General features: G+C 37.6%; 1 long non-coding RNA gene across 1 annotated transcript; it reads right to left on the bottom strand.

The window, feature by feature from the left end:
* Positions 1-6,887: 6,887 nt before the first annotated feature.
* On the bottom strand, positions 6,888-7,521 carry LOC119874044. Its single transcript, XR_005366414.1, has 3 exons — positions 7,278-7,521; positions 7,002-7,053; positions 6,888-6,907 (listed from the first exon to the last, which is right to left on the bottom strand). It is a non-coding gene; the product is annotated as an uncharacterized LOC119874044 (long non-coding RNA).
* Between the last annotated feature and the right edge of the window lie 3,097 nt (positions 7,522-10,618).

Genomic DNA, 10,618 nt, shown 5'->3' with positions numbered 1-10,618 from the left:
AAGAGGCAGTATGAGAACTTGTTCTGGAAATAAATCTTATGAATACAAATAAAATGTGAATATTAATAAAATATTTTTTTTGGTTTCGGTATCAATAAAAAAATTACCATGATCAATGTCAAGGAGCTTACCATCTGTGTGTTCTCCTCAGAGTTTTAAGATTTTAAGTCTTACATTATAATAATTAGTGAATTTTGAGTTAGTTTATTTTTTTGCATATGGTGCATAATAGTGGTCTAGTTTCCATCTTTGAATGTGTCTAATTTTCCCAGCACCATTTATTGAAGAGACTATCCTGTTTCCATTACATATTCATAGCTCCTTTGTCATAAATTAGTTGACCATATATATGCGGGTTTATTTGGGTTTCTTCTTTTCTGCTGATCTATGTGTCTATAGTTATACCAATACCATAGTGTTGTGACTACTATAGCTTTGAAATATAGTTATAAATTAGGAAGTATTATACCTCCAGCTTTGTTCTTTCTCAAGATGCTTTGGCTGTTCAAGGTCTTTTGTGGCTCCATACAAATTTTAAAATAGTTTGTTCTAGATATAAAAATACCTTTAGAATTTTGATAGAGATTGTATTGAATATGTAGCTAACTTCAGATTGTACAGACATTTTAACAATATCAATTCATCCAATCCATGAACATGGAATATCTTTCCATTTATTTATGTCATTTTAAATTTCTACCAGTGTCTTGTAATTTTCATTGTACAAGTCTTTCACTTTAGTTAAACGTATACAATTATAAAAGGGATTACTTCCTTGATTGATTTCTCTAGTATTTTATTATCAGTATATAGAAATGCAACTGATTCTTGTGTTTATTTTGTATCTTGCAATTATGCTGAATTCATTTAATGATTTAACAGTTTTTGGTGGAAGTTTTAGTGTTTTCTATATATAATATCATGCCATTTGCAAATAGAGACAGTTTTACTTTTTACATTATGATTTGTGTGCCTTCTATTTATTTTTCTTGCCTAGTTCCTTTAGGATATCCTGTAATATGTTGAATAAAAGTGGCAAGAGTGGGCATATTAATTTTGCTTCTGATCTTACAAGTTTTCAGATTTTCACCATTGAGGATGATGATATTGGTGGGCTTGTCATATGTGGCCTTTATTATGTTAGGTATGTCCCCTCTTTACGCATTTGATTGAACGTTATGATCATGAATGGAGTTTGAATTTTGTCAAATGCTTTTTCTGCAACTATTGAGACAAACAGGATTTTCTCTATTTTGCTAATTTGATGTGTCCCATTAATTGATATGGGGATATTGAACCATCTTGCATCCCTGAAATAAATCCACTTGATCATGGTGTATGATATTTTTAATGTGTAATTTAGTTTGCTAATATTTGGTTGAGGACTTCTGCATCTGTGTTCATCAGGGATATTGGCCTATAATCTCTTGTCTTGGAAAGTCCTTGTCTGGTTTACATATCAGGGTAATGCTGGTCTTCTAAAATGCTCTTTGGAAATGTTTCCTCTCCTATTTTTTGGAGAAATTTGAGGATTGGTATTCTCCTTGGGTAGAATTCACCAGCACAGCTGTATGGTCCTAAACTTTTGTCTGTTAGGAGTCTTGTTGTTGTTATTGTTGGTCTTTTAAAGATTTTATTTATTCACGAGAGACACAGGGAGAGAGAGTCAGAGACACACAGGCAGAAGGAGAAGCAGGCTCCATGTGGGGAGCCCAATGTGGGACTCGATCCCAGGACTCCAGGATCACGCCCTGGGCCAAAGGCAGGTGCTAAACCACTGAGCCACCCAGGTGTCCCTGTTAGGAGGTTTTTGATAACCAATTAATTCCCCTTATTAATAATGTTTATGCAGATTTTCTATTCATGATTCAGTCTTGTAGGTTGCATGCTTCTAAGAATTTATTTTTTCTAGTTGTTCACTTAGTTGGCATACAATTTTTCATGGAGATTTTTAGTCCTTTGCATATCTGTGGTATTAGTTGTAACAATCCCTCTTTCATTTCTAATTTTGAGTATTCTTTAGTTTTTTTTCTTCTTGTTACTTCATTTCCTTTGATTCTCTGTGTTTGTTTTCTATACATTGGATAAAATGGTCACTTCTTCTTGTCTTGAAGGCATAATCTTGTAAAGATGAAACTTAACAACCATCTTTGTTCTAACTCTTGGTTGTCTCTTGAATCTGTAATTATCCAAGCAGGCTTCTTTGTCCTTAGTGGCTCCAGGAGTTGAGGGTGTGTCAAGAACTCAGTGTTCCAAATCTAAGGATCTCAATGAGCACCTAGATGTAGGCCAATTGGAAGCTGGACCTCCAGGCAGCATTCAAATATACCTCTTTCAGGGGAACACTGTTAGATGGAAGTTTCTGTTTAATTCCTCTGTACTTAGTATTAAAGACTGTTATTACGTTATTATGCTTTTATAATCCTGCTGAATGCATGAACACAAACCTTGCTGGCCACCAGAGCCAGGGACATGTCTTCTGGGTAGCAGCCACAAAAGCTGGAGTTCAAAATATGTATACAAGCTTCTTTTTTAAGGAATCAGTGACTTGGGGTCAGGTAGAGGGAGAACATAAACATGGCACCCATTGGCCTGCCTGGTCTCTGGAGAGAATACGATAGATTCCTACTCATGTGTTAAATTAGAGACCTGACCCTCAGGATACAGCTTTTAAGATAAGCGAATAGGTCCTTTCAGGGAAAGACTGGGTGCCATTAAATCTGTTGCCCCTGCATTAAGCCCAGGTGGGATAGCCACAATAAGTCTATTCAAGCCTATTAAGAACTGTTTCTTGGGGTACCTGGGTGGCTCAGTTGGTTAAGTGTTCAGCTCAGATTTTGACTCAGGTTATGATCTCAGGTGTATGAGATGAACCCTGATCAGCATGGAGCCTGTTTAAGATTCTCCCTCTCCCTCTGCCACTCCCCACCATGCTTATGTGTGCACTCTGTCTCAAAAAACAAAACAAAACAAAAACAAACAAAAAATGTTTCTTAGTTTGCTATAATCTTCTGAGTCTAATGGATATAATCCCCATTGGCTTTTAAAATTAGGTATTTTGGGGGTTCCTCTCTCAGCTGGAAGTCATAAAAATTGGGGTGCCGGATGTGGAGTTGAAACTCTTTGCTCCTCAAGGAGAAGTTGGGGTTGTGAGTTCCTTTCTGGTTGCATGCCATCATGCCAGTGGTGGCTTTATGACAAGATTGTCTTAGCCTCTCCTACCCCTTTTGATTTTTCTTTTTCTTGTTTGCCCAATGCGTAGCAGTCACTCAGTGCCTGTGTGTGTGTGTGTGTGTGTGTGTGTTTTGTTTTTGTTTTGTTTTTTTTAGAGGAAAGTTCTCAAATGTGACTATAGATTCAGTATATCTGTGGTATGAGAGAATTAAAGACTGTTATTAAAGACTGGAGCCTCCTGTGTCTCCATCTTCCATTTGTTTTTATTTGATTATTTCTGCCATAAACTCACTAGCATTTTAGCACAAGTGTCAGTTGTAGACTAATCTTATCTTATGACAGAATCAAGAAACTCTATGTAATCACTCTTTTTCCTGATATCTTCTGAAAAATTCCATAAAGAATTAAAAATGGAAATATGCATATATACTACTATGAAGCATCGGAATGGAAAAATAGATGCATATGTCTATATTTGCTTATATACATAGTTACCTCTAACTTGATGAGAAGGAACACAAAGTCTCTGGTTAACAAAACTAATTTTTGTGCTATCTTCTCTCATACAGTATTTTCAAATCAGTAGGCTGTGATGTTTTGGGAGAATGACTTTTCCTCATTTAAAATTTTTTCAACCTTTTTTAGGTGTGTCAGTAAAGTGGTGATTTGGCTTTCAAAGACTTAGTATGTAATGGAGCAGTGGTAGTTTATCAGTCCATGTTAAAAAAAAATCAATGTCAATACAGGTAGGCTCTAACCTTGCTAACCCTATTGGTTTTATGCTTCTTCTCATTTCCTCCTACATTGTCGCCATTGTGTGATTGTATAAAAAACACTACACGTTTAAAGTTAGATCTATTTCGTTAAACTACCTTGGTTTTTATTTCTGAGACAGCAAGTTTAGGTCATCTAACTTTTCTTCCCACCTATTATTCTATCTACTCCTGAAATTAAACATTAAAGGAAACAATAAAAACACTGCCAGTTGTATACATGGCAAGGATAAGTTGGCTTAAATATCCTATGGGACTGGAGTCATTAACATTGTGGGAAGCAAACATAGACATTTCATCCAGAGAATACTACTGCTGTGTTGGGTGCTGATTCCACATGTGGCTATGATAAATGGCATTTTATTTAAGTTCAAATGTCTTTTCTACCCTTTGTTAAGAAATTCCTTTTTTTTTATTCCTATAAGACAAAATAATAAAAGATACTAAAACTATGAAGAATATTGTTTATAAAAACGATGTTATTCAAATCAGACAATTTTCTTAGCCTCTGTGAAAGACTCAGAAATCAGACCACATAAAATCAATTTAAAATGTATTGTTGAAGATAATTCCTTTTAAAAATAATCTTTCTCCTCAGGAAGTATTGAATAATTTTCTTGTAATGTCAGATGTTCTCTTTTCATTCTCTCTAATGTCATTTTCTCCATATTTTTTTTTGTAGGCCCACTTGACTCCACACCTCTCATTCCTTTTTCCTATCTCATGTGTAGAAAATAAGTTCCTATTAAGAATTTTGACTCAAACTTCTTTCCTTTTAGATCTTTGCATTCTTTCTTGCTACTTGATGTCATTTGATGACATTTTCACATTCATGATACATTTCCATTCTATTTTTGTACCCTGTGACACAGACTCTGTGCTAGTTTTGCTTATTCTGAAATAATCTCCTTCACATTGCCTTGCTACCTCTTTATTTAAACTTGCCCAGGATCAGAGTTGTTTATTGCCCTTTTCTATTCTTTCTGACTGATCCCTAATTATGCTCTTGACTGCTAGATCCTGAGACTGTCTCTGTATATTATTCTCTTTTTCCATTTAGACGATGTCTATTTACAATTAGGCAGCATCCTAAACCTCAGTAACAATAGTCCTTTCAAGTCTGGTACGATTAAATGCCAGTTTCCAACAAACTCTATCTTAGGAAACTAAGAAAAACAGAATAGGGTCAGTTCCAGAGTACGGTCAGTTACTAGTGAAGTACTGTGACTAAGGTTATTCAATTTTTCACAAGCAGAGTAAAGAACATTCAGTTACGGTACTACTTTCCTGAATCTCTAACTGCACTTTAAGTTGCTACCAACCTCTCGTTTCTACTCCTCAGTATGGAAATATTTACTGAAAGAGACAAAAAATGTTAGAGATGCAGCAGTTCCCTAATGAAAGAAAGCACAATAGGTTTCATCTTCATACAGATTCCAGTCAGTTTGTAGTGACCACGTGGATCAAAATGTTAAGAGAGAGTCTGAGGTCACAGTGAATAGCACAGTGAATAGCAGCCATGATTAATCAGCAATAGCTGCCTTGAACGTGGGAACTGAGACTAGGTGCTGTCTTCGTCATCCTTGATCTAACCAAAAATGACATTTAGGGGGACCTTTTTAGAGGACATTGTGTACAATAACACCTATGAATGAAATTGTCAATGACATAGAACATTACATGGAGAGTTCTGAAGGTAGGAAACTAGTAATGAGACTATTGCCACATTTTAGTTCCCACTCATGATGTTTTATTTTTACTAATCTTTAATTATACCATTTAAACACATTCTCTTTGGGATCCCTGGGTGACGCAGTGGTTTAGCGCCTGCCTTTGGCGCAGGGCACTATCCTGGAGACCCTGGATCGAATCCCACATCGGGCTCCGGGTGCATGGAGCCTGCTTCTCCCTCTGCCTGTGTCTCTGCCTCTCTCTCTCTGTGACTATCATAAATAAATAAAAATTAAAAAAAAATAAATAAACACATTCTCTTTGTAAAAATAAATACAATTTAAAAGAATAATGGCTTTAGTCTCCTTTATCAATATTCTTAAATCCAATCCTTGCCTCTTTTCCCTAGAAATAATCATTGTTATGAATTACTCACTTATCATGTATTCAATAAATTAGGGTTTCTTAACTCCAGCATTACTGATACACTGGATGAGATAATCCTTTTTTGTTGGAGGTTGTTCTGTGCATTGTAGGATATTTAGTAGAATCCTTGGCCTCTGCCTACTAGATGCCAGTACCAGACTAATTGTGACACTCAAAAGTGTTTGGCCAAATGTCTCCAATTTGCAATGTCTCCAATTGAGAAGAACTGACATATACACATATGAATCCATAGGAAATGTATAGAAAGAGAATTTAGTTAAACATAGGTGTGGAATGTTTTATATAAGCTCACTCAATTCTGTTTTAATCCCCTGGCATATTAGTGTACAGAACGCCACATTTCCAAGACTCTGTTACATTTCAGATGGCGCATGTTTACTACATTCAGACAAACTAAAGCACCAACATTTGATTTTGAAGGCAAAAGAAAATAGTATGAAGTAGACTTAGGACTCATCTGGCAAGCAAGACTATATCATGTTTCTCTGTGTGAACTGCACCAAAAATCAAAAGTCAGGAACCTAGCTGCATGCTTATGGTGAGATGTGGGCCAGTATTTTGTTGGCCCAGTTCATGGTAGACACAGTGTGGTCCTGGAGTAAGAAACAGTGTAACAATGTCTTGATTCTCAGGCATCCCAAACATCAGGCACTCAGTGTCGACCTCGGTTTAGCTCAGCAGTCTTGTTCAGGGAATTAGTCAAGAGTTGCTTATCAGTCTTTTCAGTGATTTTTGTAAGCCATGTAATAATAGGTCATAAATAATAAATCATCTTCTCCTTACCTAGAAGGTATCTGATGGTCAACAGCTGAATCAATACTCATTTTTGCTGTCTTCTGAAACTTTAATAAAATAAAAATAAAGGGTGTTTAATTATAAATTGACAATTACAAAGAGGAGTGGAGACTAGTGGACATAAGATGTTAACAAACTTACTGTTAGAATGTGGATGAGGCATCAATGGATTCAGGAAGTTGATTTCAATTGCCTGTAGAGGGTAATATGAATGAAAAGGAAGATAATTAATAATACAGAACCCGGAGTGGATGTAGGAATCAGAGGCACTAATATTTTGGGGTGGGATATAACAGTGGGAATGAGGACTATTTATTATGTGTGGGGCTAAAATCAGGGACATAGGTAAAAAGCACAATATGAAGCAGGTATACCCTTAGGTTATTTCTCATTCCATACCTTCCAGTCACTGCTTACCTCAAATTTGGGTTATTTACCAGGGAACTGGAAAAATGGAATTGGTGAAGCATCAGACTCAGGGAAACTGGTCACTGCAGATGAAAGAAAGAGTTACATGGCAAAAGACAGAAGTGTTCAGTGAAATTCAGCCTTCTTCTAGGATTAAGAATGTTGGTAGCCAGATTTATATATCCCAGGTTTGAGTTAGTTGGCTTCTTCTATGGAAACACTGAATAACCCAGTAAAACAGACCTCTAAATAGTGGTTTAAAAGTTCTCCAAGGAAATTATGGGTCCCCAATCTGCCCATATCCTTCTACAAAGAGGATCATTAGTTGACAATCTTCACCGCCCCCCACCCCGAACCCTTCCAACATAAAGCTTCTACCAGTATTTTAGTGATCTAAATTTAAGTATGAAAGAAAACATTAAATGCCAGATATTTGGGAGTACTGGGGGTGGTGGTGGAGGAGGGCAGAGTTGAGGGCATCCCACAACATGAAAGCTAAAGACCTAAGGAATTAGGGGAAAAAAGGAATTAAGAGAAAATAGGATGTTTGCGTGTGTGTGTGTGTGTGTGTATGTGTGTGTGATCTTAGGGCCTATTTTTTTTTACCTTTCTAGAGCATTCTTTTGGGTCCCAGTACTCTAGGACTCCCTGGCCTACTCACCTGGAGCCAGCTTCTACGTCCATTGCTTTTCCCTGGTCGTTCTCCCAAACACAGACCATACCATAGTAGCAATAGCTGCTTGGGGGTAGAGATGTACGGTGTACAAGGGGATTGAACAGGCTTAACTGTGTCAAGATACACAACTACAAGAACTGTGCTGTGTCCTACAGGAGCCTGAAGTGGACAGAGAGAAGTGGACCTGGAGCCAGTTGTTTGTTCTCTTGCCCCAGGCACTGCAAATGAAAGTTAGCCACAGGTCTGTTTCCCACCCACCACCCAATGATCCTTGTGGAACAGAATGTGTGACTCACGGCAAATCTTTGAAACTCCATGGGTCTCAGATTTTGTCTCTGTAAAAATGAGAAGCCTGAACTTTATCTCTGAAGATCCTTTGAGCACTAACATCTTATATTTTTTCTTCCCTTTTGATACCTTTTTATACCCAAACATATATTTGCAGGGTCATCTAAATAATTTTGCTAAATACTACCTTTTCTTTTCTTTTTTTAAGATTTTATTTATTTATTCATGAGAGACATAGAGAGAAAACGAGAGAGAGAGAGAGAGAGAGAGAGAGAGAGAGAGAGAGAGGCAGAGACACAGGCAGAGGGAGAAGCAGGCTCCATGCAGGGAGCCCGATGTGGGACTCCATCCTGGTCTCCAGGATCACGCCCTGGGCTGAAGGCGGTGCTAAACCTCTGAGCCACCCGGGACTGCCCACTACCTTTTATTTTCAAAAGGCATGGGTTAGACACACATAAAACAGCAGGTTTACAGTCATTTCTGTTTTTGTTGTTGTTTTTTTTATATGGTTTTTGTTTTGTATTCTTCTAACTCTTTAGACATCTTTAACTAGGTAAGCAATAATGCCTCCATTGACCAGTGGAGGCCTCTGGCAGTGACTCAACATCTTTTGGTTCATTTTTCCCTTAGACGAAGTTAAGGTGCCAAACCTAAAACAATTTTTCTATGCAAGATTTAGCATGGAAGGAATTATTGAAACCACAGGGTGGAAATTAATGATTAGCTTGAGATGCTATTAGCATACCAGCAGGCAAAAAGACTAAATGAGCTATGATCTGAAGTAAAATATGTCATCCTGGAAATTGCAAGTGATATGATGGAGAAACAATGCTGGGTAATAGGGGAGGAGAAGGAATGAGCTATTAGATTGAGAGGCAAGGAGACAAGCATTTAAATTAAGAGGACAGGACAATGAGACAGCGCCAGTTAAATGCACGAGAACCCAGACTGAATGACACTGGTTAGTGATTGCAGACAGGAAACAATCCATCAGCTGGGCTAGAATGCAGCACTAAGGGAACAGGGAAAGGAAAAGGATGCAAAAGGGCTTTCCTACTTAGATAAAGCCAGCAGAGCTAAAATTCATTCCAAGCACATTCCCCGAAGCGACATCATTAAGGGCTGCCGTGAGTAAAAGGCTCACTAATCAGAAAATTACTGCGGGAGAAAAATGGGGTGAGCCGATACGAAGAGACTGGGCAAATGTTTGAGATAATGTACAAGAAAAAAAGAACGCCACTCTGCACTTTTTTGACAAGGGGGGTATCAAAGTGCGTAGCTCTAGACGGAGAGAGAGGATGAGCGATAACCTCGGGAACTGGTTTCTTCGTTTTGGAAGGAAAGGTGAGTGAGTTTTTCTGTTGTCAACCTTAAAAATAAAAGAGCCAGTTAGTATACCAGCAAAATGAGTTTATTGAGGAATAGCAAAGGAATTGTAATTCAGGATAAGCAAACTGTGGCCAACCATAGGCAAATCTGAAGAGACAAAGGGGGTGGGGGCTCAGCTTTTATTCCGTTTTGGAGAAAATCTAAGAGGTTTGCTTTAAACAAAAGTTCACTGGGGAAGAACAAGAGTTGGAGGTGGCGGCCACTTCTCATTGGCTGCAGGCAGTGATTAGTGTGCTGTTTCTGGGCAAGAAAGGGTCCTTCTTCTATTTCTTAAAAGTGGGGGATGAAACTCCTGTGTGAACCAGCCTCTGTGGTCAGAGAATTCTTATCTCCCTTTCTGCTGATTGCAGTTGTCTGTGCCTGAGAGCTCCCCCTTCAGGGCTTTTCAAATCCATTTTAAATGAGGTTTCCTTTATTTATTTTCACAGTGTTTAACACTGTTACCTTCACAGTGATGTGCATGCTCTGCTTATAGCGTGGCATTCCATCCTGTGTGTCTGGCTCCAGGAAATCCGAGTGGGACTGAGAGAAATCAGCCTGCACCTGGCTGGCACTGCAAACAGGCCAGGGGAAATGAACATTAGGTTGGTTTTTCTATTTCCTGTAAGAATAGTTAATGAAACTAGCTAACAAATTAGCCCCTTTAATCACCAGAAAGCAATTTTTTCCACTATTAGACACAAAGCTATGGGGATTTCTGATTCCTACAAATTTCTAGGTTCAAAGTTGGATTACAGGTTCCAGCAAATCTTTTTAATAACAACAACCCCAAACTCAATAAGATTTGCAATCTCAGCACCCTCGTATCCAGACAATTTTTTTTTAATTGAAATTTATTTTTGCTATGGGCTTAGAAACTGAAAATAATGAATTTGATTTATAGGGTTTTTTTTTTTTTTCATTTTAAGCAAAAAGAATTGAAGCCTTAGTAAAATAATCATCGATAGGATTTTTTTGAAGTGAACTCTCATTTTGTCAATAGTATTTCCAATCTGTT

The sequence above is a fragment of the Canis lupus genome, chromosome 11 (genome assembly GCF_011100685.1).
Source record: "Canis lupus familiaris isolate Mischka breed German Shepherd chromosome 11, alternate assembly UU_Cfam_GSD_1.0, whole genome shotgun sequence".
Classification (NCBI taxonomy): Eukaryota; Metazoa; Chordata; class Mammalia; order Carnivora; family Canidae; genus Canis; species Canis lupus.
Note: the sequence above shows the minus strand (reverse complement) of the source record. Positions and strands in the feature narration are given on the sequence as shown.